Here is a 13,548-nt window from a genome sequence, read left to right as displayed (position 1 = left end):
CAAATGCAGAACTACATAATTGGCTATTTGCGCTATGCCAACTGCGATAATGAACCCTGAATTTTAGCGTTATAAACCCTCAGATTTATTACTGAGCTACTCCCAGTGGCCCACCAGTAAGGGTGGGGGCCTATAACGCTAAAACCCGGATTCCGACACACGTGGTAGGCACAGAACAGATATCCCATTGTCACGTAGATTTGTGCTTAAAAACATTGTTTGTTTGTTTGAAGTTAAGCACAAAGCTATACAATGGGCTATTGTGCTCTGCCCACCACGGGTATCGAAACCCGGTTTCTAGCGTTGTAAGTCCGCAGGCATACCGCTGTTGCCACTTAAAAACAAGCAAACAAATACTGCTGAACTACTGGGATGTGGACAAAAATCGGTAAATAATCTTAAAATAACACTTTTAAACTATTTTCAATGGTAAGTTTAGCTGTTCACTGTATATATATCGATTGATTGATTTATATTTATACCAAAATAAAAATAAGTTTGTTGAAATAAAAAAAAATATTATATACAGCATATGGGAAAAATATCTCAGGAAAGGATGATTATATCAACAGTACTCTCTTACATAATCTCAGGAAATGATGATTATATCAACAGTACTCTCTTACATAATCTCAGGAAAGGATGATTATATCAACAGAACTCTCTTACATAATCTCAGGAAAAGATGATTATATCAACAGTACTCTCTTACATAATCTCAGGAAAGGATGATTATATCAACAGAACTCTCTTACATAATCTCAGGAAAGGATGATTATATCAACAGTACTCTCTTACATAATCTCAGGAAAGGATGATTTGATCAACAGTACTCTCTTACATAATTTCAGGAAAGGATGATTAGATCAACAGTACTCTCTTGCATAATCTCAGGAAAGGATGATTAGATCAACAGTACTCTCTTACATAATTTCAGGAAAGGATGATTAGATCAACAGTACTCTCTTGCATAATCTCAGGAAAGGATGATTAGATCAACAGTACTCTCTTACATAATCTCAGGAAAGGATGATTAGATCAACAGTACTCTCTTACATAATCTCAGGAAAGGATGATTAGATCAACAGTATTCTCTTACATAATCTCAGGAAAGGATGATTCGATCAACAGTACTCTCTTACATAATCTCAGGAAAGGATGATTCGATCAACAGTACTCTGTTGCATAATTTTGGGCACATGCAGCTCGCTGTAACTTACATTTCTGCTCAGCACAGCGGTAAAGCTAGAATCCCATCCCATCAGTTCTATCAACTGGTGTTTCATTTTCTTTAAGAGAACTGTGTAGCCGAAGTGGTTCCTCCACAGAGCGTGTATTCCTGCCCTATAGTTACAAGGTGGGTGTGTTCTCCTGTATTAACAATACAGTGTATTCTATTCTCCGAATGACACTTCCTTCTCCAGAGCACCCACGTACACACCTGTGCTGCGTTACGACCTAAACGCACGTGCATCTCTCTTAGTGAATGAGTGATTGTTCCTTACACGTACTTTTTTATACACTGTTTAACAAGGGAAAGGAACTACTCCCATTTTTCTTATATTGTGTCTTTTCATATCTGTATTCGCTGCTTTTTTTTGGTTTGGGTTTAAAAAAGAACAAAAAAAAAGCGAAAGAATTTGTCTCAGATCACAAGTTTCAGCCTCCTCGTCTTTTAAGTGGTGTGACAAAAAGATACGGCGTTCAACAAAGATGTCATAGCTGTTAGATATGCTGCTATTGCAAGGACTATTTTCAAACACGCGTACACAGCTATGTATGTATGTCGTGCCGCATCAGTCAGAAGTTTGAACAGTGTCTCTTTTAAATTGTATGTATCTCTTTCAAAAAGAACCACGAAACAAGCTAAAAAAAAAAATCTTGAGAAATATGAGATGGTGTAAACACTAAACACAATAAAAAATCGAAGGGCGAAAGGAAATTCTTAAATAATCAGAAGGTTGATGTGCTAAAGGAAGATGTAAAAAAGAAAAAAAGCTGTATTATTTGTTATACTGGAAAACGCGCAGTCTTCACAAAAACCAGTCGTAGCAGTAAAAATAAACCCAGATCTCCGAAGAGCTTGTGATATTACAACTCTTTCACTGCCACGTTTATAGATAAACAACTCTGTAGTGTCAAGTGTATTTTAAGATACACAACAAGAAACAAAACAATAATGTGTCCCATCTATGTAGCTAGTGCTCTATAGAGGGGGCATATATGTGTCTATGTAGCTAGTGCTCTATAGAGGGGGACATATGTGTGTCTATGTAGCTAGTGCTCTATAGAGAGGGACATATATGTGTCTATGTAGCTAGTGCTCTATAGAGGGGGACATATGTGTGTCTATGTAGCTAGTGCTCTATAGAGAGGGGCATATATGTGTCTATGTAGCTAGTGCTCTATAGAGAGGGACATATATGTGTCTATGTAGCTAGTGCTCTATAGAGGGGACATATATATATCTATGTAGCTGGTGCTCTATAGAGGGGGCATATATGTGTCTATGTAGCTAGTGCTCTATAGAGTGGGACATATATGTGTCTATGTAGCTAGTGCTCTAGAAGAGGACATATATGTGTATATGTAGCTAGTGCTCTATAGAGGGAACATATATATATCTATGTAGCTAGTGCTTTAGAAGAGGACATAAATGTGTCTATGTAGCTAGTGCTCTATAGAGAGGGACATATATGTGTATATGTAGCTAGTGCTCTATAGAGGGGGACATATACATGTCTATGTAGCTAGTACTGTATAGAGGGGAGATATGTGTCTATGTAGCTAGTACTGTATAGAGGGGACATATATGTGCCCATGTAGCTAGTGCTCTATAGAGGGGGACATATATGTATCTATGTAGCTAGTGCTCTATACAGGGGGGGCATATATGTGTCTATGTAGCTAGTGCTCTATAGAGAGGGACATATATGTGTCTATGTAGCTAGTGCTCTATACAGGGGGGCATATATGTGTCTATGTAGCTAGTGCTCTATAGAGAGGGACATATATGTGTCTATGTAGCTAGTGCTCTATAGAGGGGGGCATATATGTATCTATGTAGCTAGTGCTCTATAGAGGGGGACATATATGTATATATGTAGCTAGTGCTCTAGAAGAGGACCTATATGTGACAGTAAATAAAGAATGGATTTCAGTATAAGTGAAGTGGTGTTTTCCTTTAGTTACCTGTAGTTATGTCACCCAGTGGCACAGCGGTATGTCTGCGGACTTATAACGCTAGAAACCGGGAATATGGAAATTCGTTGATGTTTGTTTCGTTATAGGTAAATATTATCTGTTATATATTTAACACGAATGTAACTGAATGTGTTTAAAACATACGTATAACAGTATCAAACTTAAAGCCTTGACATTTTGCCGATCTGTTACAGAAAGACAAAGAACAAGAGCCTCTTTAATGAATAGATTAGTTTTAAGATTTTAGAAGGTATGTTATATCCGTATGTATATCATGTGTGTACGTAAAGAATTAGTGTAAACTATTACGTTTCATGGTTCGGTGGACTCTTTGGCTCGTCTATCGCAGGTTTCAGTACCTTAAACTTCAGATCAGATTCTCTTTTTTTACACACACAACTTTCTCTTTTAGCTGTAAACGGCCCACAACAACAATACATTAAACTGCTCGCTTTTCTCTTTTCAAAACCTCACGATTTCTTCAAAACGTACCCTCTACATGCCTTACGACCACTTGAGCGCCCGACTTGACGTGAACGAGCCGCGCGAAGACAGCACCGAGTTGGTGCACACTGTTCGCTTTCTGAAAGAACGAGTGAACATCGGCGTGGCATTCCTGAGGGGTGAAGAGCATGGATTTGCTCAGGACGAGTTTGTATATGTGCATAGGTTTCGAGGACAAATCTTTTTGAAGTTCGTTTTCAAAGTATGTTTCTCTGATGGCCTTCACAATTCCTTCTTTCGTGAAGAGCCGGTAACAAGCGCCACGTAACGAGTGCTCGTGGACCAGCTCCCATAGTAAAGCCTCCGTGCATATGCTAACTCGAAATGACAAGCAGCAACATAACCACTGTAATCGGTGCCAAACCACAGCGGATTTGAAGAACAGGTTGAGCGCGTGAAAAGAAGCGTGATGAATATGATGTTCGATCAAAATACTCCTCATGGTCTCGAGGAAAAGTTTGGCCTGCTGGGTTCACCTGAGAGACAACTTAATGATCCATATAAAAGAAGGAGAACACAGATTTTGACAACCTTAACTTATCTGTTTACCCACCTTTTCACTGCACCTGGCCTATATTAAACTTATCCTCCCTCAAGTTTTCTGTCTATAAAAACTCGCGCCTTGTGTTTTTTCTTTTTGTTTTTTTTTATTCAGATCAGTGACGACATCTCTTGTTACCGACATGATTAGTCTGTAAAGATCATGCATTTAGACTTGATCATGGGCTTTAAAGTTCACACTGTACCGCTTGATCACGAGCTTAAAGTTCACACTGTACAGTTTGATCACGAGCTTAAAGTTTACAATGTACAGCTTGGTCTCTAGCTTTAATGTTCACACTGTACTGCTTGATAACTAGTTTTAAGGTTCACACTGTACCGCTTGATCACGAGCTTAAAGTTCACACTGTACAGTTTGATCACGAACTTAAAGTTTACAATGTACAGCTTGATCTCTAGCTTTAATGTTCACACTGTACTGCTTGATAACTAGTTTTAAGGTTCACACTGTGCCACTTGATCTCTAGCTTAAAAGTTCACGCTGTACCGCTTGATCACGAACTTACAGTTCACAATGTATCGCTTGATCACGAACTTAAAGTTCGCACTGTACAATTTAATCACGAATTTGAACGTTAACACAGTACAGTTTAAACTCCAGCTTAAAGCTCACACTGTGCCACTTGATCACTAGCTTTATTGAGAATCAACATCTATATCCTACGAACTAATCACGGGTCATTTTATAAAACATCTCATACGAGGGATCTAAATAAATCTGTATAAAACTGTTCCATCAAAAATGTGTTTGAACTCTCTGAATCTTTACTTTAGTGAAGTTCCAAGGAGCACACGGAACTTTACATGATTTATGTAGTCATGGTTACGTTAATAGGAGAAGAGAAATAATTCTACGTTCCATAAATCGACCAATCAAAAATGCTGTCAAATTATACTTATAGCACAGTACTTGAAAGTTTTAACATATTGTTGATTTCGAACTCAATCTTGGTATCGAACTTAATTCAAGGATAAAACATATAAAATAATCAACAGCGAAACTTTCTCTTTTTATAAGTTTAATTGCAATAATAGGTTCTTCTCAAGTAAAAATCCGGGGAAAAATTAAATATATCTTGTCATTACTCTTCTTCCTGCCCGGCATGGCCAGGTGGTTAGGAAGCTCGGCTCGCGGGTTCGAATCCCCGTCACACCAAACATGCTCGCCCTTTTAGCCGTGGGGGCGTTATAATGTGACGGTCAATCCCACTATTCGTTGGTAAAAGAGTAGCCCAAGAGTTGGCGGTGGGTGGTGATTACTAGCTGCCTTCCCTCTAGTCTTACACAGCTAAATTAGGGACGGCTAGCGCAGATAGTCCTCGTGTAGCTTTGCGCGAAATCAATAACAAACTAACAATACTCTTCTTCTAATCTTTCATTTATGTTGATAACCCAAAGTACGTAAAATAACTACAGAATACTTGGAGTAGTTTTATAAAACTTGTATTCATATGAAAGTTTTAGAGGGGATGACCCCTATTAATTCTGTCCTCTGTCTTTGTCGATAGATAAACCAACGTTTTATCTCGTAGATATATCGTTTTTACATTTATAGTGACTTCACGCTTGTCCCTGAACAAATTATGACAACGTTCGTTGGATTGAACGTCTTGAAAAAATAATATCTTGATAAATGACCATGTACTACCTTCTCCGCTCATTTACTAAACACTCCAGGAAGGATTTAACAAATAGATTATCTGCTATAGTCTCTGATCTTATAATAAATACTTTAAGAGGGATTTAACAAATAGATTATCTGCTATAGTCTCTGATCTTATAATAAATACTTTAAGAGGGATTTAACAAATAGATTATCTGCTATAGTCTCTGATCTTATAATAAATACTTTAAGAAAGATTTAACAAATAGATTATCTGCTATAGTCTCTGATCTTATAATAAATACTTTAAGAGAGATTTAACAAATAGATTATCTGCTATAGTCTCTGATCTTATAATAAATACTTTAAGAGGGATTTAACAAATAGATTATCTGCTATAGTCTCTGATCTTATAATAAATACTTTAAGAGAGATTTAACAAATAGATTATCTGCTATAGTCTCTGATCTTATAATAAATACTTCAAGAGGAATTTAACAAATAGATTATCTGCTATAGTCTCTGGCCTTATAATAAATACTTTAAGAAAGATTTAACAAATAGATTATCTGCTATAATCTCTGACCTTATAATAAATACTTTAAGAGAGATTTAACAAATAGATTATCTGCTATAGTCTCTGATCTTATAATAAATACTTCAAGAGGGATTTAACAAATAGATTATCTGCTATATTCTCTGATCTTATAATAAATACTTCAAGATGGACTTAGCAAACATTATAAGCCAGGTTTCTGATAACATAATAAGTACCCCCCGGGGGGGGGAGATAAAGCATTATTTGTTAATATGATAAGCATTTCAGGAGGGGTTTAACAAATACGTATATGTTCTATAATCACATAATAAATACTCTGGGATGGATTTTAAAAAGCAAATTATCTGTAACATTCTATGATCATGTAAGAAAGAATTCAGAACGATCGAACAGATTCATTTACAGTGATTCCAATGCTAATTATTCTCTTTAGTATTCCGACACAGTTGCATATATACTGTTATATACATAGAGACTGCAAGACAAGGTAATCTCTGGATCTGATTTCCAAATGGTTAAAAATCAGTGTTGTAGTTTTACAGTAGTAAATTCAGACTGAAATTAAGCAAAATTAGAAATGAAAAAGATTGAGATAAAAGGCAAAGGAGGAGGTACAAATAGAGAGAGGGGAAAAACATAAAGAATTAGACAGTAATAAAAAAAACCAGCGTGATCCGGTTGTCGTGAAAGACCATGTTAATCTCATCCTAGTAGACCAAGTAATGAGCTCTTTTGTGTGAGTCTACGTTAGAGAGCTCCGCCGTACCGAATACAGCGACTAGCGTCACCTCAAGAGCACATCACTAGCCACGGACCGACCCTGCTATGAAAAGGCTGTCAGAAACAGAGAAGACGACTATGCTTCTCTATACACGTATAAACGTGTGTGTGTGTGTGTTAATAAGGCTGCATGCTGCTCTGAATTGCTTAGCTGCTCTTCAAAATATATTTATTTATTGTTCTGAGCATATAACTTACTTTTGATGCAAAATATGATAATATTTAAATATTTTACGAAGCTCTTAGAAGTTCCAAGACACGTTTGCAAAACAGTGTTTTTTGTTTTATTTTTTTTTCGTGTGGAATTAGGGATGTTTTAACCTTTCGTTAGAAGTGAGACAGCGTGCAATTTATAAACTGTATTGCAGGTTTTCCGACAGTGTTTTGTTGTTTCGTCAGTGTTGTAACACACCATTCTTATCATTAAAGCGCACTGGCACATTAAGGAATACCGTGTTTGAAATCCCTAACGTACTGTGTGACAACATCACACCAATGATTCATTAACTTATCTCAATATTTGTATAAATGACGAGTCTTTGTATTAAATATAACTTTAACGTTACAAACACCGACATTCTACCAAAACTGTGATTTAACTTTTACGTTATGCATCTCCCATTTTCTTAGTGCACAGAATCCATTTTTTTTAATGTTGACCACTCTAAATATTTATAATACTCGTAGCTTAAAATGCTTTTGGAAATTTGCTATAGAGCACCCGAAAATACCTTTAAAATTTTCAGATGGTGTCACTTTGATGTAGAAATCTTAGAGGGATGAATAAAACAGCAGTTAACTCGATATAGTTTGTCAGCAGGGTCGTAAATATAGAGAGGTAAAGCTCAAAAGTTGGTGATCGGGGTTTACAAAACAATGGGAAAGAACTCAAGTTTATCATCAAGGTGTAAAAAAAGAGAGATAAAATTCTAAAGTCGGTGATCAGGGTGTAAAAATTGAGTCAAAACTCAAAACTTAGTGATAAGGGTGAAACTATAGAGATAAAACTCAATAGTTGGTGTTCATGGTGTAAAAACAAGGAGAAAATAATCTAAAGTTGGTGAACAGGGTGTACAAATAGAGACAGAACTCAAAACTTAGTGATCAGGGTGAAAACTAAAGAGATGAAACTCAATAGTTGGTGTTCATGGTGTAAAAACAAGGAGAAAATAATCTAAAGTTGGTGAACAGGGTGTACAAATAGAGACAGAACTCAAAACTTAGTGATCAGGGTGAAAACTAAAGAGATGAAACTCAGTAGTTGGTGTTCATGGTGCAAAAACAAGTAGAAGAATCTCTAAAGTTCAAAATCAGGGACTTGAGTAGCTTTCGGCGAATATCCAGATACAGACAAGCATTAAACGTACGTACGTCGGTCTCGTTGTGATGGTTAGTAAGCCTATACGACACTAAGTATAATTACTAATTGATTACTTTTTACTTATTATGCTTATGAGATATTTTGATGAATAAAATCAAAATAAGATTATTAAAAACTTGTTGGTATTATTAGTTTTTTGAGTGGAAAGGAGTTACATACAGGAACATTTTCATTTTCTACATATTTTATTTATTCAAAGGTTAAAAGAGAAAAACTACTATTTAATTGTTATTTAGTTTCGTAAAGAAATAACTACTAAAACTTAACATTATCGTCGAAAGTTTTGGAAGAGCTGGAAAGTTCTGAAATTCGGTTTGTTCGAAGATTATAAGAATTGAACGCTATCTGAGTTTTGCTAACTCAAAGTACGTACAAGTTAAACAGCATGATCAGTCTTGTTGTGATGTTCCATCTCACTGGCTTTATCAAGATCAATAAAGATAAACTGAGGAACGACAATAGTGTGAAAGATTACTCGACATGGAAACTTTAACAAATATTGAATATTGAATTGAGAAAATTATGGAACAGAGATTACCAGATATATATAGATTATGAAACAAAGATTAACAGATGTACATAAGATATGGAACAGAAATTAGCAGATATATATATAGATTATGAAACAAAGATTAACAGATGTGTATAAGATATGGAACAGAAATTAACAGATATATATAGATTATGAAACAAAGATTAACAGATGTGCATAAGCTATGGAACAGAAATTAAACGGATATATGTAAATTACGGAATAAGATAATCTATACGTATCTGTTAATTGGGACAGAGATTAACAAGGTATATATAGATTATGGGACGGAGATTAACAAGGTATATATATATATATATTATGGGACAGGGATTAACAAGGTATATATAGATTATGGGACAGAGATTAACAAGGTATATATATATTATGGGACGGAGATTAACGGATATATATAAATTATGGAACAGATATTAGCAAATTTATAAACAGGTATGAAAACGTAGAAGAAAGGTAAAGTATTATTTGTGAAAAAAAGGGAGAAAAAATTATTTTCCTTTTAAATCAGGAAGAATGCCCAGGAAATTTATTTTTGAAATTTTTAATAAGTGGGATCGACGTATAGTGTATATAGGCAAAATATGTTAAACGAACGCAGATAGGTAGATTATCGTGTGATGATAAGCTTTCTTCATTAATGTGAGACTTACCTAAGCATTTTTCAAAAGAGATTCTGAAATTTATTACATATGAGTAAATATTATTTATCTCATTAGAAAAATTATTTTTGTGTGAGTTGTTTTAGCTCTCTCCATTTTTAAATATATATATGTGTATATTAACTACTTCCAGTATATGAAGTGTCATGTGAGGTGACTCAGTACTCAAACTAAACATACACATATGATACACACATGTACACACATACACGTATGATACACACATGTAGACATATACACACATACACATATGATACACACATGTACACACACATGTAGACATATACACACATACACATATGATACACACATGTACACACACATGTAGACATATACACACATACACATATGATACACACATGTACACACACATGTAGACATATACACACATACACATATGATACACACATGTACACACATATACACACATACACATATGATACACACATGTACACACATACACATGTGATACACACATGTACACACATACACATATGATACACACATGTACACACACATACACATGTGATACACACATGTACACACATACACATATGACACACACATGTACACACATATACATGTGATACACACATGTACACACATACACATATGATACATATATATACACACACATACACATATGATACACATATACACACATACACATATGATACACATATACACACATGTACACACATACACATATGATACACATATACACACATGTACACACATACACATATGATACACATATACACACATACACATATGATACACATATACACACATACACATATGATACACATATACACACATACACATATGATACACATATACACACATACACATATGATACACACATACACATATGATACACATATACACACATACACATATGATACACACATATACACACATGTAGACATATACACACACCTGATAGACACATACACACACACGTGATACACACATATACACATACATTCATATATATACACACACACGATACACCGTATAAATTCTATAGATTCTATATGAATATCGACAGCGTCCTTATTTCGACAAGCCAGTTTTGTACCAATAATTTATATGCCCTTTTATACACTTACGATGTTTACGTTTTATAGTTCTGATTGAGAGACGTTGGCTACCAGTGCACGAATGGGTTGATATTTTTAATTCATGTGCGTGCGTTTGTACAGCTGTTTCTGGTAAACCTGATTTTAAGTACCGTTTTGTCGTCTCGTTGGCAGTGCCAAACAGTTACATAGTAAGGTGTTTTGTTTTTACATCCTGGACACAAGTTGCATGGTATGTACCTATATAAGTTTCTATGTCTAATGGAGACTATGAGGAACAATAAAATACAACGATAATTTAGTAAGGTCTTCTCACGCGAGTGGCAACGATAGTATATATATATATAAACACATACATACATATATATAACTCATTAACCACAGACCCGCTACATAATAGAGGCATATGCTGTTAAAATCCAGCCCGAAGCGAGAAGGTCTCGACGACGGAAACTCTCATTTTAAGCTGATAGAAATTTAGATTGTCCCAAATGCAAACAGTGGCGCTAAAATCACTTTCCAGTGAAGAAATGGGTTATTATTGACACAGGAAATATCGCCTCGAGCTGTGATTTACATGAAGTACCTTATGTACGTATACTGCTACGTTTCAAAATGTTGCAAGCGTAAAATAGCGAGCCCGACATCAATAGCTCCCTCTATACACAAGCATACATATATCAAGTATTACTCCTTTAACGTTAACATCAACAAATAGGCAAGCATACATATTTATAGGTGTATCGCTGCACTGTCTTGTGGTGAGCTTCTGTAAGTACTCCTTGTTTACATAACAGGCTACGAAACAAAATACCGTTTCGCTTTTAAGAGAAGCCTTTGTTAAATACTGTGGTTGTATTCTGACGTAAACCTCTTTTGAGAAGTTGCTTTATGCGGTTGTTTCTCTGCGGTTGCACGCGTGTTGGGAGCCAGCAGAAGTATGTGGATCTTAGCAAACAGAATTTTAAATAGAGCCACTCATGATGTTGCTTTATACACACCACAATGTATCTCGGTTATTTGCTTTCCATCTGGTGAGTATATATAACCTTGTGACAAGCTCATTAAACTTTCACGCTACGTCTTAACATATATATATATACATATATGTATGTATATATGAAATATGTTTTACGCTATATGCTCATAAATATAGGAATAGAAGCAGTGGGAAGTTAAAGCAGAGAAAAGCCATTAGTGAAAGGTTTTGAATAAAACCGCTACTGTAGCTCTGTACTGTACAAACAGCGGGAGATTCCTAAGGGGAAACACAGTTGTATTATTAATAAGTTGATGAGCATATAAGTTTCTAAGTCTTAAAGTTGAAAGGTTCATTTCAGGCTTTAAAGCTCTAAACCATACCGTTTGAAAAGTAATCTCGTAACCTTTGTACTTCGGGGAACGAGTCAATTCTTTTGATCAACCACGGCCATATCTGAGTAAATGAAAATACATAAAGAAAACATCATTTATAATGTTAGAACTCCATAGCTGTTGCATTTAATAATTACAAAAGTGAACTTTCAGCGAAACATCAGTTCTTAATCTGCTTTTTTATGTTAATGAAAGATGAATGTTTGATGTTTTAGAGAACAATAAAGACCCAAACTGATATCTTATTTGTAAAACTCACCAGAGGGCGTCAAGTTCTGAACACGTTTAAGACATAAATTTGTAATAATCGTGAAATTTTTACAGTTTATTAATCGAGAAAATTAGTGAGTTTTTAGTCATTTAGCTGACAGTTAATTGGTTGTTGTTAGGTACAAAGCTATACAATGGGTCATCTGTGATCTGCCCACCACGGGTATGTACTAAACTATCTTGGAAATAATGTAATATAGATCTAAACATACATATATGTACTACACTATCTTGGAAATTATGTAATATAGATCTAAACACACATATATGATCTAAACTATCTTGATAATAATGTAATAAAGGTCTAAACACATATATATGTTCTAAGCTATCTTGTTAATAATGTAATATAGATCTAAACACATAAGTATGTACTAAACTGTCTTGGTAATAATGTAATATAGATCTAAACACACATGTATGTACAAAACTGTCTTGGCAATAATGTAATATAGATCTAAACACATAAGTATGTACTAAACTATCTTGGAAATAATGTAATATAGATTTAAACATACATATACATATACTACACTATCTTGGAAATAATGTAATATAGATCTAAACACACATATATGATCTAAACTATCTTGATAATAATGTAATAAAGGTCTAAACACATATATATGTTCTAAACTATCTTGGTAATAATGTAATATAGATCTAAACACACATGTATGTACTAAATTATCTTGGAAATAATGTAATGTGGATCTAAACACATAAGTATGTACTAAACTGTCTTGGTAATAATGTAATATAGATTTAAATACACATGTATGTACTAAACTGTCTTGGCAGTAATGTGATATACATCTAAACACACATGTATGTACTAAACTGTCTTGGCAGTAATGTGATATACATCTAAACACACATGTATGTACTAAACTGTCTTGGCAGTAATGTGATATACATCTAAACACACATGTATGTACTAAACTGTCTTGGCAGTAATGTGATATACGTCTAAACACACATGTATGTACTAAACTGTCTTGGCAGTAATGTGATATACATC

The sequence above is a fragment of the Limulus polyphemus genome, unplaced genomic scaffold (assembly GCF_000517525.1).
Source record: "Limulus polyphemus unplaced genomic scaffold, Limulus_polyphemus-2.1.2 Scaffold5237, whole genome shotgun sequence".
Taxonomy (NCBI): Eukaryota; Metazoa; Arthropoda; class Merostomata; order Xiphosura; family Limulidae; genus Limulus; species Limulus polyphemus.
Note: the sequence above shows the minus strand (reverse complement) of the source record.